This window comes from Malaya genurostris, chromosome 3 (assembly GCF_030247185.1).
Source record: "Malaya genurostris strain Urasoe2022 chromosome 3, Malgen_1.1, whole genome shotgun sequence".
NCBI lineage: Eukaryota > Metazoa > Arthropoda > Insecta > Diptera > Culicidae > Malaya > Malaya genurostris.
In genome coordinates, this window is record NC_080572.1 from 55,138,762 (window position 1) to 55,159,629 (window position 20,868).

General features: G+C 36.7%; 1 protein-coding gene and 1 long non-coding RNA gene across 3 annotated transcripts in view; one reads left to right on the plus strand and one right to left on the minus strand.

Moving 5' to 3' along the window:
- The window catches only part of LOC131434453 (frizzled-like), a 263,786-nt gene that overhangs the window by 127,258 nt on the left and 115,660 nt on the right, over positions 1 to 20,868 (minus strand). The window lies entirely within an intron of this gene.
- Positions 7,964 to 8,753, plus strand: LOC131434454 (uncharacterized). Its single transcript, XR_009230337.1, has 3 exons — positions 7,964 to 8,057; positions 8,114 to 8,239; positions 8,308 to 8,753. It is a non-coding gene; the product is annotated as an uncharacterized LOC131434454 (long non-coding RNA).

Here is a 20,868-nt window from a genome sequence, read left to right on the forward strand (position 1 = left end):
AGAATCCTAATGATTTATATGAAAATTTGAGAAAATCTCCAACCAATATTTAAAATAACAGTTCTCTGGTATCTAAATGTGATATGAGTACTACACTACAGTTTTACCTTTTTTTATATATACAAAAAAATAGGTATAAAATTCGTTCGAACAGAGGGCTGAATGTCATATATCAATCGATTCAGCTCGACGAACTGAGCAAATGTCCGTGTGTGTGTCTGTATGTGTGTTGTCAACAAAGAGGTCGAGATCTCAGAGATCAGAATGGTTTTGAGATAGGGTGTTTACTTTTTGAGCTATTCAAAGTTGTATGACAAAATTTTCAGTTTTTTGACAATATCTGCCACAACTAACTTTGAAAACAGAATATGTTTATGGACTTAGATTTCGCACGGTAATAGCTATCCAACAAGTCATAGATTGTCAAAATCCGTTCATTTTTAACGGAGATATCGATATTTTTGTGTAAACGACTTTTCGCCTCATTCCAATAGTAGGAATTTTACGCGCTTGATGATAAAGCGCTGTTTCGGAGAAAAATGAAACACGATTTTTATACTATTACATACAATTGTTTCTATGTACCAAAAAGACTGTGTACAGCATCTTTTTTCATGACACTTTGCCTCGGACCGATTTTAGCACTGTTCGTTTTTGGCAACATAATCGTTCGAGTATGACATGTAAACTAGATGATGACAGCATTTTCAAGTTGAAAGTAATATCATAATTATTTTGATTTAAACTACTTATAGTAATAAATGCTGGAAGAACATTACTCCCATATACCATTCGACTCAGTTCGTCGAGATCAGCAAATGCGTGTGTGACAAATAGTTTCACTCAATTTTCTTGGAGATGATTCAACCGTTTTCTACAAACTCAGAAATGAAAAGTAGCATACACCCAAACAAATGAAATCTAAGAACCATCTATGACTCAAATGTAAGGTTCTATAATTCTATAAAACTTCTAACTTTTTAGTCAGATCCAACTCCCGGTTTAAGGGATACAGGGTGATTAGTATAAAAATGTCCATTTCACATAAATTAATCAGGTATATCTGGTTGGCAGATTTGGGTAGTCGATTACCAAATAAATTTATTTCAGTTTAAACAGTATTCAGTTTTCGATTCGGAAGGTACCCAAAAATTCAATTCGCACTACAATTTCTCAAAGATGTCTACACACTCCTCGGGTGAATTTAACTGATTTTGGCTACACCGATTTTAGAATTCCTGTTCCAGTATCGAATCGTTTCTCAAAGCTCAATCATTTTCTCAAAAAGGCCAAATCGAACTTCAAAAATCAAACTTCAAATTTAAGGATTTATGGTCCCATACAAAATTGGTAAATTTTATCTAATTCTGGAATTACAGGATGATGATGATTGTTTGGCGTATTAATTTATGACCATACGAAACATTTTGGGTTATGCTAGTTCCTGAATACCGGCTCTAGAAGTACCATAAATAATGACGAAAAACTCTAAAGTGGAACTTACTTCGACATCTCATGGAATGTTCAATCGATTTTCACACGTTAAGATTGAAATTCGATACGATTTGTAGTTTCGAAATTACAGGGTAATGAGTGATTCAAATCTCAATTTGCCGTTCAAAACGACGATAGTTAAAATAATGTCATGAGAACTAAAAAAAACCGAAAAATGTCCATGCAAAAAACACATGCGGATTGATAAAAAATGGTATCATCTCACTGCTAGGTGGATTAATCACGTTTTTCTATGAATCACGTAACTTTTACTTGATTATGCTTTAAATAGTTTCCATTAAAACCTAGGTGAAAAATAGGGTTTGACTTCAGCATCTCAGAGCTAAGGCAGTGTGTCTTTTTAAATATATTATTAAAAAAATAGTAGGGTAGATAACATTCACATAACTATTCACATAACTATGATGTGATCTTTTTTTGGAATGAAAAAGAGAAATGTTTTTCTAGAAAAAGATGCCAGTTGTCAGATCTGGTCCTAGACGCGAATGTTTAAACCCCTTGAATCAAATTGTTTTATTTTTCGGAAAAGCTGTTGTGCAATAAAAATTTCTTGTTAATGCAATTTCTTACACCCGAACCTCCGCTATATGTCTCCGCTCACTCTATCGGAGATGACTGAAACGCAAGTAACACTCTTAGGCTTGTTTGGAAGCTACTATTGGGTCATTGATCAAGTTCGAAAATCATATGACGGGCACTTCCGATTCCGGAGATCGAATAGTATAAGTGATGCAACCAACAAACCGCATTCTTTTCTCTCGGTTAAATTTTCTTAGTTTTGAACGGTTTTCGCTTATTTAAAAGTTACTATAACGTTGATCAATTGACTCCCATTTTAAAGGTTTAAGCTCACATGGTTCAAGATTTCGGATTACTTCAAAACATAATTTTTTGTATATGAAAACATAATTAACTTTAATTAACGCCGCAAATAAAAATAATAAAAAAAAATCGAAAAATTTTAAATAAAAAAATTGATTAAAACGCCTTTCTCATAATTGCTAAGAAGAGAAATTGGTGCAAATTCATTTTCAGATTTTTTGACAACTATATTCGGTATCTGAATAGCCAGAAAAACAAGTTGGCATCACTGGGAGTACGCTGCGGTGCTTAAGTGCTGCTCTAAAAAAAGTCTAATTTTAATGTATTGTTTGATACGTATAGTTAAAAATTTGGTCGAAGCAGTTATTTTGAGTAATAGGGCAGGTGTGGCAAGTGTGTGTTTAGTAGTGAGAGTGCTATTTATTGAATAATGTTGATTCGTAAAACTAAAAATGCTCAAGCGGCAGAAACCGAGAATTTACCGCCCCAAAATTCAACGTTATTAACCGATCGAGGCGCCGTCTCCATATCATTGTCGGTGTCATCAGATTTCTATGGAATGTGTGAAAATCTACAAGTCAAGCGTGTTATTCAAGCTGAAGGTCTGAAATTGGTCTGCAGTAGACCCATTCGCGAGTGTTTGTTTTATTTTATTTTTTCAGTAGTCGTATTTCATCTCGCGTTGTTAACAGCAATGCGAATAGAAGAGGAGGGATACTTGTAGGATTGTTCCTACGAGATATTTCATATTTTTCTTACTTACAAAGCCTTGTTATATTTCTCTTGAGTATCGAAAATTAGCTTTTTTGAGATCATGTTGTTTACCAAAACATATCCGGATCTCTTTCCCTCCCCACTAACACATCTCCTTTCCCGTGAGGGTAACGTGTCACTTGAGCCAATTAGTTCTGAACATTCCTTCCCTTTCCTTAATAGCACAGCCTTTGGTCGTAGCCGACTTCGTTATTGATCATTCACGCGTTATTTTATAACGGCCAATAAGCCATCCATCAAAATTCACTTTGAAGAGTAATTTCGAATGACTCAGCACTCGCTGAGAGTAAGTCATAATAGTAAACGGCAGAGAAAAGTTTTCTCTTTCGTCTGGTGTTAAATTTAATACTCTATTTTTCATAGCTTGGCTGCAATTTCTTTCGAAAGTGGAAGTTGACAAGTGGCTTATTGGCCGTTATAAAAAAAACGCGTGATTTAATGAAAAGTTAGTAGTGAATGGGTATGTACAGTGAAAATGATTTGCTTCTCCCAAGCTTCATTTTCTTGGTTCATTGTACATTTCCACTCATTCGGTCAATCAAGAAGTGCAATTACGGGCGATATACTTCAGCTCAGCTCAGCTCACTATATTCGTTATCTGAAGAGCCAAGTAAATTCAACTGACCATCACAAAACCAATATATTGGATCAGTTTGAACGAATTTTTAAGTATTTTTCATCGTCATATGATAACAGGACTTGAAATTTGACCCTTTCGGCGAAATGACATTCGGCGAAATTACTCTTTCGGCGAAATGGCCCTGATCTCATGCATTCATTGTAAAAATCGACTTTTGAACCGAGGCCCGAAGATACAAGCGTCATATACCATTCGACTCAGCTCGTCGAGTACGCAGAATATCGGTGTGTGTATAGCACAAAAAAGTGCACTCGATTCTCGAAGATAGTTGAACCGATTTTCACAAACTTCACTTTTTGCCCCGTTATTCCGAAACCGAAAGCAGGATTCGGATTGAATTTAACAGCAGGTTATCGAGCTAAGCGACCATTCATTTGAATTGACGTTTATGAAAATCGATCCTGCGGCCTATGAAAGCGAAAAATTCGTGTGCACTTTTCATAGCACCTTTTACGCCGTAAATCTGGGACCGGAATTTCGATTTGAACAAAATTTTCATATATGGCTATGGGATATGGGAACTTCTATTTATAGTTACGTTCAGAGCTTGAAATTGTCAGGCAATTTCAATGAGCCTGATTTTCATTATTTTACTATCTCATTTGTAAATGACCGACACCACAACAAACGAAGCATTTTCATTTCTCATTGAAAAAAAAGAGAGTATAATTGTCAACGTCACTCTTTCCTCTATGACAGAACGAAACCAAACCAACGTCAGCAGAATTTCAATTCTCATTCTTTCATCGATGTATTGAAAATCGATGACGCTTGGCTATAAAAAGTGACTAAAATATTGCAAATCAAAATAATTACACTCCAGAACCTCTTTGGAAACCAAAACTACTACAAATTCGAGCACCAACAGGTGAAAGTCACTGTGAAACCTTTTTCTGTCATTTTCGATTCTCAAAGCGTCGGTTGAATACCGACACTGCATACTATGGGATTTTCACTGAAAACCGCTAATGACTGTAAGGGTAAATGAAAGAAAAAACACAATTTTGAAACTACTGTTGCGCCTATGTCAATGACTGGACATGGATTTCGTTCTTATAGTTTGAAAGCGAAGCTGAGAGTGACAATGATTTTTCGTCAATTTCGTCTATTTTGAGTCAATGAAAAACACTTTTATTAATTTAGGTTACGTTTATTGAACTTTTTTTGGTCTCAGTTTGTTGCACATTTTACTGCGTTACTCCTAAACTGGAAGTCGGATCCGGAAGAAATTTTAAAGCAGGATTACGAGACCTTTCATTTGAATTCAGTTTTTCGAAATCGGTGTAACCATGTTCTATAAAATCGAATGCACATTTACAATACATATATTCATACACACACAGGCATTTACTGATCTTGACGAATTGATTCAAATGGCATATGAAACTCGGTGTTCCGGGCCTTGATCGATTTTCACAGTCATTGAATAGCCTTTCTTCAGACATGTGTGACGAAGAACAATAACAATTTTAAAATGAAAATTTCGGTTCTTTTTTGATCATACGGTATATGTGTGAAAGAGAAGAGCTCTTGATGATTTCGGAGAGAAAATAACACTTGCTATTTTCTCTCCGAAATCATCAAGAGCTCTTCTCTTTCACACATATACCGTATGATCAAAAAAGAACCGAAATTTTCATTTTAAAATTCCCGCGCTTGTCCAATCGGTAAACTTTTATTCTCTCAACGTTGGCAACACTTTTATACACATTCTGTCAAATTTTGACGCATATCGTACGATTAGTTTTTGTTTGGCGTCTATACAAAGAAGTTGAAAAATTTTCGTGTGGCGATTTGTTCAATGGATGAAAATTTAGAACAACGGCTCGCCTTCGAAGCGCCATTCGGTCGATTGTTGTGCGGTTTCGACGTCATATTCATAGATCCACACCTCATCACCAGTTATGATGCATTCGATGAATGTGGGGTCACTATCTGCGTTGGAAATCATCTCTTTGACCACATCAACACGACGCTGTTTTTTTAATGAAATTCAGCTTTTTTGGCACCAGCCGAGAAGCGACGCGTTTCAAACCCAAAACATCAGTTAAAATGTGTTCGGCGGATCCATAAGAGATGCCCAACAACACAGCAATCTCTCTAATCGATACAGAACGATTTTGCAACACGATTTGCTTCGCCGATTCAATGTTTTCTTCAGTAACAGATGTTGTTGGGTGGCCAGGGATCTCATCATGATCCAAGCTTATACGACCACCTTTGAAGCGTTTATACCACTCGTATGCCTGTGTTTTTCCAAAGGTTCACCAAAGGCCTTTTCTAACATTTTCAACGTTTCGGAACACTTAAATCCATTTGCAACACAAAATTTGATGCACGCACGTTGTTCTAAATTTTCATCCATTATAAAAATCGCCACACGAAAATTTTTCAACTTCTTTGTATAGACGCCAAACAAAAACTAATCATACGATATGCGTCAAAATTTGACAGAATGTGTATAAAAGTGTTGCCAAAGTTGAGAGAATAAAAGTTTACCGATTGGACAAGCGCGGGAATTTTATAATGAAAATTTCGGTTCTTTTTTGATCATAAGGTACACCACTGTTATATAAAGTGTACGCGTATCATGAGAGCGCGTGTTTATACTCTTTCACCTTTAGCACTGGATCGATCCAAAGTGCTAGAGCAGAGCACTCAAGTTCTCTGAGGTGGACGCAGATATTTTCACCGAAGTGTACATGCCGGTGAGCACTCTGGTGTACGATTCGCACAAGGGAAGCGTGGGGCACGCATATTCAGCAAAAATATAATTTATCGTTGAAATTTAGATTTTCCTTGCTGGGAAAAAAATTGTTATAGCATGAATTTAAAGATTAAATCACAGAAAGAATGTGTTTCAGTCACACCAGATTCTTCAACCACAAGCACACACTCAAATTATGGTCTATTCAACACTGAGAAAAAGTGTGCTTTCCTTTTTGTGCGATGTTCATCGGCGGCTTCTCCAGTGTTGAAATAAAACCTATTCCATGATGTATCACTCTAGTGAAATGCCATCAATTTTCTTTACTTGTATGATTTCTGTAATTAATACGTGGAAAATGAAAAAGAATATGTTTTATCAATAGCTCGATTTTGTGTTTTAGTTAAATCTGAGTAAGTCATTTTATGTAACGATTGTATAGGCTGGAAAGGTTCATAACTCATTAGTCAACCTCCATGGATTTAATTTTGCGAAAAAAAAATCCCAATAACGACAGGAACTCAATCGACTTGAACAAACGAATTTCATATCGTTCGCACATGATGAGGAGGCAAATTCAGAGAAAGGATCCAATGATTTCCAACAAACAGGAGTGGGTTTCGGTATATTGTGGGAGAAAACCAACAAATAAATGAAAATAGTTACCAATTCCATAAGGCTCATTCGAAATGGTACTCCAAGCCTGGGTAGAAATACAAATGTTCACTTTGATACGGTGCTACTTTGATCAAAAAAGTATTTTGTGCTATTTATTTGTTTACCCAGATCATGTTTCAAGGCGAAATATACTCACAATATCTTCAAATGTATAACCTTCGCTCGTCGGCTTTGAGCTAGAATAAAGATATAAATTGATAAACTTATTCATTTCTAAGAGGACTGTGTAAGTAATGTAGGACAATGCTTAATCGATCGTATCGTATTTTTGTTTCCTTCATTTTCTCTATGGTAGTGCAGTTTTAAGAGCAGTTCCACGGGTTTAAATCAATTTTAATATAATAACTCGTTTAGAATTAGGTTTAGAAACACTATCGGACTAACGATTATTTCGAAGTTTGAAAAACTTTTTAGACTTTTTAGACGACAATTCGAATGATCACCTTACATTGCGCCTGGTTGAGTTTTGCATTTCTCTATGAAAAGGATAGAGTTGCCAAAAATGTTGTAATAAAAAAAATTGAATTACACGAGAAAGGCGTTATCTGATCACTAGTTAGAATAAGAAGAGGTGCATCAATGTTAAGAACCAGAAATACTAACTTGCCAAAAATGGTAAAAGGTCGTCGAACCAAATGAACGATATTTGATTGAAAAAATTTGGTTTCTGGATAGAATAAATTTGTTTTATTTGATTAGTGCAGAAATGAAACGCACGAGAAAAAATAACGAAATGCACGGGAGAATCGAAGCGACTGCTTATGCGATGTTAACATCATCAAAGTAACCTCAAATGACGGTGAGTCAATGTGAATTATTTGGCATATGTCATAATTAGGAATGCACGAAAATGTGCGTTTAGTGTTCTCGGTCGGTTGCATTTGCTACTAATTAACTGCGTTGCAATGCTGTATTATTCACGTAAGCAAACTACGGTCGAGTTTCGCGATGTGACATGAATTCATTGTTATTTTTAGAAATGTGGATCCCTCCTAACCAACTGTCAATGTTTCACGAAATTCCATCTATTATTGAAACACAAACTGGTTTGTTCGGTCGACATGAATCATCGAAAATGAAAATGTTTCGCCTTAATTGGCAAAGTAAGATCAACAAAACAACAGTTGAAAAAGTTGAATTTGAATTGTATGTTCAATAACAAAATTTTCAGGATATTCTATCAACCGTTATTCTCCAAAATCAGACCACTCTGGGTGGTCGAATACCGAACAGCGAAACAACAACAGTAAAGAACACCTCCGCTTAAAGTTTAATGTCGAGAACCTGGATACTTTTTTGTAGGCCAAACAACGCATAAAACTTATCATTTTGTGACCCAACACAGCCAACCTCAATCAAGCAGCCTTTCTTGGAGATCGCCTATCGCTCACTTAATCCTCTCACCAGGGATTCCATTTGCGATCATGTGTTATTCCCATATTTTTATTAGCAATTCCAAATTCGTTCCGCTCATCCTGGGGCAAGGTTTGGCAAAACAGCGAAAAGCACTCGCTTTATGATGAAGCTGTGATTTTGATGCTGGCATAAATTTCACAGCTAATATTAATAACAATACAGATCGTTGGAGTGCGAAATTTATTAGCTTGCTGGAATAAATTTGATTGTGAAAATGATTCCAGCGCTCACGTTTCCAACACAGCCGAACATCTTAATTAAAATGAGCTTTTGACAAGAATAAATATGTGGTAGCTCCAATCTACGATGTTTGAACTACACTTGAAACATACTCGGAACAAGAAGCCCCAGGAGAAAAAAAAGAGGGAACTACAACGTTTTTCAATAATGTCACGTTGAGCATGTACTTTTAAAAAATATCACATTTTTCTTCTTTCGAGTACCGACCGATTGGCATTCAAAGTCTTGCTTTGGCACTTAAACAAGAACCGTTGAAGATAGGAACGTTTTTTTTTTTGCGAAGGCAGTTTTCTTATTGCTGACTGTTTTGGGAATTATTGTTTTCTCAGGTCCGGTAATAGACGAGTTCGTAGCAGCAGACCACGGGGCGTAACGAGCAGTGCGACTGAAGAGTGAAACACTTTGGTTCGAGGATTAGATTTCAATTCCGGTACACCACTGAGAATGTAGGAAAATCACTTGGGACAAAGTCAAACTGGTTTGTTCTCATTTGTATCAATTCGTAAGTACGTGCTAGGATGGACGGTCATAGTCGTAATCGAGTTGTAAGAGAACCAAAAATACTGCTTATTCAAGATGATACTTTCGGATGATTCAACAAATTCAACATCATCCGAAGCCTACAAAACATTCTAATTGATCCGTTTGGAACTTTGAAAACCTACGGTCTCATAAGGGAGCGGATCGTTATGCCATGAATCATTTCGCTGAACGGCATTTCATCGAAATTCACTTTTATGCAAGTGAGTTCATACGATAGGACGGACAGCAACTCATCTGGTGATATGGTACTACTACATATTGTAGCAGAACAACTTTTTTATAGAAATGGTTAGCCCTTACATTACAAGCTGATTAATTATTACCCACTGAACATAACCAGTTAGATACTGCATGAAGAAGCGAAGAGGATCCCCGGGCTATTTAAAAAAGAATTCGTTCATTTAGTCTACAGCAAATGTATCTTGACATTAAACGTGTGCATTTACTTCAATGCAATAAGACAAATAATGTTGTTTCCAGTTTTATAAAGAGTTGGATACAATTCAATTCGCAAAAGACTATAACAATGTGCACTATGTGGAACACGAAAACATTAAGTACAACATTCTAGTATATATGGAAGATAATGCTACAAAAGTGTGTGTGCATCATCTTCCCTCAAGTGTCATCGATCCTCATATTCGCAAAACTATGTCCCAATAATGGAGAGATTCTCTCTATCAAAAAAGAAAATTGGAAGAACTTTTTCCCCGATTTTGTAAATGGCGTACGTTTGTTACGCATGCGCTTGAAGAGGCTTTTACCTTCTTATGTTACTTTCGGTCAGGATACAAGAATCCTGTGCAAATCACTTGTTATCTATGACAATCAGATGGCCACATGTCAATATTGCCAGAAAGCTGTTCACTACGGTAAGCCATATGATAAACTGGACAAGGAGACAACTACACCAAAGGACAACGGTGCTTCCATCACACCAAAACCAAAAATCCCCAGTATATCGGAAACCACCATCAACAACAATGAAGCATCCTCCTCAATGAAACCTATGGATGCAACACATTCAGAACAAGGTACACCAGCAGCAGCTAACAACACACTCAACACCTGGACAAATAAAAGTAACACCACTAACGATTCCACCAACAACATGGAAATGAAAACGCCTCTCCAACTAGATCCAACCAATTAAATTTTTTTATTGATGTTAAAAGGCCAAGTCAAGCTTAAGTGCATATGAGCCAAAATAAAGAGTCTTAATGAAAAAAGTATCTTTCTCAAAATACTAAATCTCATAAGTCTGCCAGAGTGGAAGCCGTTGAAGAGTTTATTAGCAATGGGCGGTAATAAAAAAATTGCTTTTGTCTGTTCATGATTAACATTAGGAAGAAGCCATTTTCACTCTTCCTAGCCAATACGTTTTTATTGGATGTCGTAATGATTCTTACCAAACCCTCAATCCATAGTATCACATGCGCAAGTTTAATATGTAGTATTTTTGTGAACAGATGCCATCTGGTTTATATCATTTTAAGTATATTTCTAACCTCAAGCGCTTTTTTGTTGGTTGGCCTCCCTTCTGCAAAACGTCATATTTGTTTACTAGGTTTCGAGCTAGTAATATAATTTTATTAATTCGTGTTACACTTGTCGAATCTCGAGCCAAACAAACAATATTTGTGCCATGTGATGATTTGCTTGTTTAATCAAAAGAAAAAAATAACGGGAAGTCATCGAGTTCAAGTAGAGACTCATAGTGATCTTTCTTCAACCGTCTAAACTTGGATTCGAAATTTTTGAAAATAAGTGTGAACATCTTTGAGAAATCGTATGGCGTTCCTAATTAAATTTTTGGGTTTCTTCAAGGAACGAGAACTGAATATCGGTAAAACTGAAATAAGTTTATTTGGTCATCGACTATCAAAATCTGCAAACCCGATAGACCCAATTGATTTATATAAAGTTGACATTTTTACACTAACACCCTGTATCTCCTGAACCAGAATTTTCTGGGATCTTAAGACCTTTCATTTGAATATTGGATAGAGGAAATCGGTTCCACCATTTACAAGAAAAATGAGTGTCATTATTAAAATTTCGTTACAAATATAATCCTGTACCTCCGAACCAGAAGTGCGTATTACAAGTAGTGTTTCACTTTGCTTCCAAACATCGTTTTACCATGAAGAGCTCAAAACTGCTTTTACTGAGATGCAGAGGGAAAGCAACTTTCACAAAAATGTCAATATCTCCGTTAAAAGTAGATGGATTTAAACATACTATGGCTTGTTTGAAAGGTATTACAACGAGATATCTAAATTTTGGAAACTGCTTTGTGTTTGAGATCGATCGAGTCAGATATTGTCAAAAAACCGAAAATTTTGACAAAACATTTTTTATAACTCAAAAAGTAAACATCGGATCAAAGAACGAGAACAACAATGTTCTGGTTGAAAAAAAGATCTTTCTAAACCGTCCCAGCCATCTCTGTGATGAACTACATTCATTATTGGAAGAAAATGAAGCACAAATACCACAAATGATGGCTAAGCAGTCGAATGCCAAGCCATGGTGAAAAATCAAAAGGGTGTTGAATGGATTTCACGTACACTGAAAGAACGGCATATGGAAAAGAGAAGAGCTCAGTGCAAAAAGCTCTTTTTACACTACGAAAGAAAGAGTTTTTTCCATCGAATTACAACCGACGATGAAAATAAGAAAAGAATAAACAAATTAATAAGATTTTCTATGCGGTTTTCTATGCGAATTTAAAAAATGCAATTTTTTGTGATGCCAATTTTTGAAACTGTGCGATTTTTATGCAATATTTTATTGCGGTACATATCCAAAAAAGACTTGAGTGTATTTTGATAACGCAAAAAAGTGATGAATAATGCCACGAAAATCATTAACATCAAGTGTAAGACCGAATCTATTTGGAAAAAGGCAATGATCTGTGTGTGGTGGGACTAGGAGGAAGTAGGGTACTACAAGCCTGGGTAACAGGTTTTCCGCTACCGTCAACAAATGGTCAATTTGAACAACGCATTAATCGAAAACCTATTTTAATCCACCTAGTGGTGTAATGATGCCTTTCTCATGTATATAATATTGTGGTATTCTATTCAAAATTTTTCTCTTCGATTTTTGAAAGAAACCAAGCGATTGTTTATGCATAACATAACAGTTCGGCTGAAAAGTTCGTATCGTTTAATAGAAACACACATTTTTTTGCCAAAATTCGTTTTTATTGTTCAACATAATTGCCATCAGAGGCGATACAGCGATTATAGCGATCTTCCAACTTTTCGATGCCATTTTTGTAGTACGATTTGTCCTTTGCCTCAAAATAGGCCTCAGTTTCAGCGATTACCTCTTCATTGCTTCTAAATTTTTTACCAACGAGCATTCTCTTGAGGTCTGAGAACAGGAAAAAGTCACTGGGGGCCAAATCTGGAGAATACGAAGGATGAGGGAGCAATTCGAAGCCCAATTCGTTCAATTTCAGCATGGTTTTCATCGACTTGTGACACAGTGCATTGTCTTGATGAAACAAAACTTTTCACTTCTTCAAATGAGGCCGATTTTTTGAAATTTCGTCCTTCAAACGCTCTAATAACGCTATATAATAGTCACTGTTGATGGTTTTTCCCTTTTCAAGGTAGTCGATGAAAATTATACCATGCGAATCCCAAAATACAGACGCCATAACCTTACCGGCCGATTGTTGAGTCTTTCCACGCTTTGGATTCGGTTCATCGCGTGCAGTCCACTCAGCTGACTGTCGATTGGACTTCGGAGTGAAGTGATGGAGCCATGTTTCGTCCATTGTTATATATCGACGAAAAAAATCGGTTTTATTTCGATATAACAGCTCCAAACACTGCTCAGAATCATCAATTCGTTGTTGTTTTTGATCGATTGTGAGCTCACGCGGCACCAATTTTGCACAAAGCTTTCTCATATCCAAATATTCGTGAATAATATGTCCAACACGTTCCTTTGATATCTTTAGGGTGTCAGCTATCTCGATCAACTTCACTTTACGGTCATTGAAAATCATTTTGTGGATTTTTTTCACGTTTTCATCGGTAACAGCCTCTTTTGGACGTCCACTGCGTTCATCGTCTTCGGTGCTCATATGACCAGTACGAAATTTTGCAAATCACTTACGAATTGTTGCTTCGCCCGGTGCAGAGTCTGGATAACACTCATCAAGCCATTTTTTTGGTATCGGCGGCACTTTTTTTCATCAAAAAGTAGTGTTTCATCAACACACGAAATTCCTTTTTTTCCATTTTTTTCACAATAACAAAAGCAGCGTCACTCAAAATGCAATATCTCACAAACTAATAATCAGACAGCTGTCAAATTTATACACGTATCTTTTGAAGCTTGGTACTAACTGAAAATGGTATGGATTTAATTCTGGTGGCGCCCTCTCATAGAAACGATACGAACTTTTCAGCCGATCTGTTACAGAATAAAACAGTGCTTTGATTGAGTAAGTCATCCTTAAGAAAACTAAATGGGTATTATATGCACTTCCGGCACCGGAACCCGAGAACCGGTATAATCAAAGTCGGTTCGAACAGTCACCAACTAACATGACACACAAACTCTTCTAGTACGCACTCTAAATTACTATTTAAATGTTTGTTGCATCCGAAAATATTTTAAGTGCCAATGTACAATATTGAACACACTTTACCCTGTAATTCCGGAACCGAAAGTCAGATCCGGATGAAATTCAGGAATTCCGTATGGGACCACAGGACCTTTAATTTGAATCTAAGTTTGTGGAAATCGGTCAAACTATCGCTGAGAAAAGTGAGTGAGATCCATTTTGGTACATATGACCACTATTTCCGGTACTTCCGGAACCGGATACCGGGAACCAGGATAGCCGGAATCGGTTTGTTTAGTTGCCCACTGATAATGACTATCGATTTGTGTATTTTGAGACCAGTTTACGTTTACGTTTTTTGTCTCGCCGGTTTAAGTGACGGTGTACAATATGTAACACACTTTACCCTATAACTCCGGAACCGGAAGTCGGATCCGGATGAAATTCAGGAATTCGAAAGATGATTAGTACGACCGTACAAATATTTTGCATTAGTTATGGTTTCGGCTTTAGCGGTCTGTTAAATAAGAACGGCTGTTATATACTGCCCGACGTTTCGACCACTGGTTATGGTCTTTTTCAAGGGAAATATAAGATATTTCTTTTGAAAAAGATCATAACCAGTGGTCGAAACGTCGGGCAGTATATAACAGCCGTTCTTATTTAACAGACCGCTAAAGCCGAAACCATAACTAATGCAAAATTCAGGAATTCCGTATGGGACCACGAGACCTTTCATTTGAATCTAAGTTTGTCAAAATCGGTTTGGCCATCTCCGAGAAAACCTAGTGAGATTATTTGACACATACACACACATACACACACACACACAGACATTGCTCAGCTCGATGATCTGAGTCGAATGGTATATGACACTTGTCCCTCCGGGCCAATTTTCACTAGTCGGTTTTTCAAGTGATTGCATAACCTTTCTATATGAGAAAGGCAAAACGTCACGAATGAACACCATGAAGTGGAACTAACATTATTTTTTTCTGTAAGGTTATCCCAAGTAACATTTTGAATTTTATTAAATACTTCTAGCAGTGTTGAGTGTTACATCATAAATCTCACATTGAAACTGTGAACTCTACAAAAGCCTACTAAAAACCATTTTATGATAATATTCCAGCCAAGTGGACATTTTTTATAAGGTTCAGGGCTGGCAATAATCAACTCCGTACTTCATCATCGCTGAGTTCAGCTCACCTGCAAATCGGTTCCAGAAGCACCACTGATTAAAATACACGAGCGAGTTGAGTAACTGGGTAACCAGTTGTGTAGAGAAAACATCGTAGTTTTAAGCAATCAGCAGATGAGCGCTGAGTGCACATCAAATATTAGAACCCACTGAGAGACGATTTGTGAGTTGTGATTTGATGTGTTTGTACATCAACACATTGAATCAGATTCTTATGACACTGTCGCGCTTGTATTCCCCATCCACCTGAGTTGCCATGGGCGGCCAACGTTCAAATCGATGCCATTTCAATTCAATTCTCAACACATGTTCTCGTATGCTGGAAAACGCATTCGGTTCAGTAGCCAGTTGTGTTTAGCTCGAGACATGAAATTCAATCGTTTATGGTATAGGTACATCACGCTATGGTTCGACATTTGTTTTCGTACATCAATGCTCGTGTTCGTTTTGAGTGCCAACAAAAACAAAACCGAAAATCTGGGTTGTGTTGACAGCTCTGTGGTTTATGCATACACTTACCGTTGTAACTCGGTACGGTGATCAGCGTTGCCAGGTTGCCAGATTTGTCTGGCAAATTTTTAGATTTTTCTCGCTTGGCCAGACACTCAAAGTCACCGGATTTTTTGCCAGATTTTCCCAGATTTTCAAAATTTTCCTAGATGTTGTCAGATTTCGCTAGATCTTTACGGTTTTTGGCCTCTATACAATAGGTGGAGAGACCTTTTTTTTATTTTTTTGCTCACTGAAAGTGAAGCCCGGTAAAAATTTCCTTGTGTATAGTAGACCCAGACAAATCCAGATAATTTTTTATTTTTGACAGATTTTTGAAAAAATAACCTGACAACTCCGACGGTGATGCCAAACTCAGTACTCACTGTTAAAAACTAGGAATGAGAGTTAGATGCTATGGAATCAAAACTGAGAACCATCAAAACCATTATAATTTGATGTCAGCGGTGCTCTGTTTAGGTGAGTGTGTTTGTTTAGATCAGCGATGAGTTTCATCTTTACCATCATTTTACGGATTGTATCGTAAACCGTGAGGTGAACCGATGAATAGAAAAAATACCGCGGTACCGCAGAAAGAAAGTTCGACAATAGGGCAATACTGCTGTTATAGCAACGCTTTTTTCGTCTTATTCTTTGAGTCAATGCACAGTAGCGAAAGAATGATCCAAAACATGACTTTACTCAATAATTTCATAGAAATCTAAGTAAATATTTTAAAAGTGAGTATTTTTCATACACAAAATAGATTAGCCGTAAAGTTCACTTTCATACGATTTGCTCAGATTACTTTATTTTTCTAAGTTTACATCAAGGTAAAATTTTGAAAAAAAATGAATTCGACTAATCAAAAGGTTGACATGTTCATAAGTTCAGTAAATGGATTGCTGTTAATCAGAACGACCGCAAATAACTGTATTCTGTTTTACCCAAACTCTTATTCTTCTTTAAATTTACGGAAAAAAGTTCTATTGGTCATTGTTTGGGCCAATTACGGTTAATCAAGATAGTTTTATGTTTCGCCTATAACCCCAGCAATTTCGTTTTACCCCAATTATCCCTCCTTAATTTTCAGTTGAATTCTGATTCACACAATCCTGAAGCAGATCCATCAATTCATATTACATAGAAAACTTCAGCGATCCAAGTATACACAATGGGAATGGCAGTACTAGCTGGTTTAATCCGCTTTACCCTAATTTATTTATTAATTTGTATTTCAAATTGAAACTATGCAATCACAGCGAAAGCCAACTTTTAAATCCAGCGTAGAAAGGTTCAATCATCTGTTCATAATCTAATAATTTCTGCTCTCTGCTAACTGACACCTGAAATGATCACTTAGAAACCTACTAAACCCACCCAAGAAACAGAAAGTCAAAAACGTTATATCCATTCTCCTGCGAGTAAGCCGTTTTTATGTTTTTTTTAAACTTGAATACAATCCAGTACAAAAAGAGAACTTGGGATAAAATGAACACGATAGCGTTTCGTGTGGTCCTTCTTAAAACGTGGAATCGGTTTTCCAGATAATTTTATACTTTGTGGTCAGCTGTACCATGCGTTTAAAAAATGTTTTTGGTACATTATACCTCCAGATGCAAAGGCTCAAACAGATACAGCAGATCTCACTCTAACCAATGGTTTCAGTGTGATATAAATACTAAGGCTGAGATGAAGATGGGGTACCGTTACCCTATCAGAATATATGCATGTTTTGTTAAAGTACTATTCTTTCCAATCAACTTTCGAAAAGCCACTACTAGTTATTAGCAAGCATTGAAGGCATTTCAACGGAAAACAATGAAATCTGAATATGAATAACGACTATCCACCGCGAAAGGCACCTCAATGATGAAATGTGGTCCCTTTGCAGCTTATGTTGCGATTCCTGCACATGACGAATCCGGAAAAATGAGGCGGAGAATATATTAGACTTGCGGCCACTTGCAGATACACATCGATCCGAGAAGCGCTTAACCGACCGGGGCCAGTCAATAATGGAACCCGCTTTGTGTGTATGTGTGTCTTTTCTCAAGACTTGTTGCACATAGGGTCCTTGCCGTTCGGTTATTACCGGTTGTCTGGCCATGTGGTGAAGTTATCAATAAGCTCACTGATGAAGTTTGCAACGCCGGCTATGATGTGTGCTCTGTTGCCATTTTTCTGATCGAGAATTTTGATCACCAGAACTTGTAGTAATTGGTGCGATCGTTCTCTGTTTTAGACTCATTTCATACCAACTGAAATTATTTCCATAGACAGGAAACACCGCGTACATACCTGAAATAAAAGAAATGAAAAATGATTTAGTAAACTAATTGTAACGTGTTTGGAATTAGAGCGGTTCTACTAGTACACAGTTTGTTTATGTTTATTTCTCATGCTATCCAACTTCCGATACGTTGGGTCATAACAAAATAACACGCGTTGAGGATTACTATCGCTAGTCTATTTGAGGATTAGGTTCCCTTTCTGCACCACCGTGTTATCTCTGCAACTGCTAGATGTATGAGGACAGTACTTTCTTCATAAATAAAAATAAATGGTCGTGTTTCTGTGATCCCATGGGACGGCACCGAGCACATAGGTATCCATTGCTGCAAGGCTACAACGTGTCGCAATTGGATGTTTCCAAAGAGGGCTCCTCGCTCAGCGGGATTTATTTTTACTACACTTTGTAGGGAAATTTATTGCTCCCGTTTTGCAGCAACCATTCTGGTTAATAAAGAGTCATCTGCAGCTGACCGTGTCGACCGGTTTGGACACATTCCGGTCGGTTGGCACTCAGCAAACATGAACACACGCACACGACAGGTCCCACGCTTTGGCCTTTACACAGTCAGCACTGCAGATCAATTGTTCGGCCGGGAACCGACTGGGGATGGTGCTACATGAATACAGCCACCCAAAAATAGTACAAGGACGAGCACGGATTGGTCGGTCGATCTGATCTATTGCTCCTAGTAATCACTACGCAACTTCAGTTCTACACTAGACCCGTTGAGGCTTGTTGAATAAAAATCTATGATTTTTAATTGCACGGATTCGAGTGAACAGGTAAATACAGCCGTGCCAGTGGTTTGACACAACTGGCACGGCGGAGACTATTATTACTGTTGCTGACAATAAATCAAATGCTCTTTGTATGATTCGTATAGACCATAAGGGTTCACCTCTACAAGGCATTCCATTGCACCCATTCGCCAACTGGGTTCACAGTGAAATGGTAAATGAGATTTTGTTTTGAGCCAAGCAATTATTTTCCATTGGAAAACAAACAGAGCCTATGCTATAAGGTTTTAGTAACCTCTCTCGACAAATTTGATACATGATGTATCTATCCATCGCACAGTGGTTCGAATCAATAAAAACGTGGACATAAATCAGTAGCTGCCAAACCGCTCTTTTAATGCATATAGTTGCTTTGAAGAAATTATGTACAAATATATACCGCGTAATTTGATCATATCATTAATTGTTCATGGCCTACTTTGACAAAAAATGTAACCATAACTTTTTTATCTGAAGAGATAGAAATTTTTTTTCTTCTACAAAGTTTTAGAACTAGTAAAAATAATTTACTTTGTCAAATATATCAAAAGTCTAAGTCGCACCGTTTCGGATATACAAAGCGTTTTTATGGCAACCCCCTTAAAATCAGTTTTTTATTCATAAATTGTTTCGAGCTATTTTGTTATGCATACTTTGTTTGGAATAATTGTAGAATTTATAAAATCGCATATTTTTGTTGAAGATAGTGCATAGGTTTGTTCTTTCCTGGCAAAGTTATGCAACATTTTACCTTTTTTTACCTAGGATAAAACTTTGCACCGAAGCGAAATATGCAACTTTATGCAGCTGATTTTTACAAAATTTATAGGAAAAGATATGCCCAATATCATAAAAAAAAAATCTAAGTGGAACTCAGTGAAACTTTTTTTTAGGTCTTTTCAAAGTTAGTTTTAATTACTGAATTATGGCAACCCCCTTAAAACTAGTTTTCTAGTCATAACTAGTTTCGTGTTATTTTTTTATGCATACTTCGTTTGGAATAATAGTAGAAAATATAGAATTTCATAATTTTCTAGAAGCTAATGCATAAGTTTATTCTTTTCTGGAAAATTTATGCATAATTTAACCTCTTTTTACCTAGGAAACCTTGTGCCGAAGCGAAATATGCAACTTAATGCAGCAAACTTTAATAATACTTATAGGAGAACATGTACCTTATCCAATTTATTTTCCAATGAGTATATCTTGAGTACTCTTCGTGTGACTCATTTTCACTATGGTCATGCTAAAACCAATGGTTAAGAAACAGAGGGCGTCACGCGTCTGCTATTTCTGTACCTCACTTTTGCAGTGAGCGTCGCCCGATCAACATTTCGTTTTTATTGATTCGAACCACTGTGCATCGTATCGAGCCTATTGATGTTTAGAATTAGCGATTTCAGTTGAGTTCCCTCCAAAATGAATATAATTATTTGCATGTGTATGACAATTAAACACTAGAAAAAATTTTCGCTGAATTTTTGAAATTGAAATTCATATGAACTTAGCGAAGTACTCAAATAAAAATTGAGCAACAAATTCAAAAATACCGTAACTAATGAGCAATAAATTAGCAACAAATTATTCACTGAGCTTCGATTTGTTTTGATGCATATTTGGAAGGGGGGCTTTGCTAATTTCATATAAACTTACTAACAAAAAAATAAAAAAAAAACCTGTTTTAATCCACGTAGTAGTGTAATGATACCTTTCTCATATACATATAAAATTGTGGTATTCTATTCAACATTTTTCTCTTCGATTTTTAAAAGAAACCCAGCGATTGTTTGTGAATTAACTAGTATAACATACAGAATAAAACAGTGCTTTGATTGCGTAGGTATGCACTTCCGGCACCGGAACCCGAGAACCGGTATAATCAAAGTCGGTTCGTACGGCCACCAACTAACATGACATACAAATTCTACTAGTACGCACTCTAAATTACGATTTAAATGTTTGTTGTATCCGAAAATATGCAGTAATTTTTGGTAGGACCATAAGACCTTTCAATTGACCCTAATATTGGAAATAATGGTTTAGAGTCCAGTTTAAAACATTTGTTACGGTTTTTGTTTCGCCGGTTTAAGTGATGGTGTACAATATTGAACACACTTTATCCTATAGCTCCGGAATCGGCAGTCGGATCCGGATGAAATTCAGGAATTCCGTATGGGACCTTT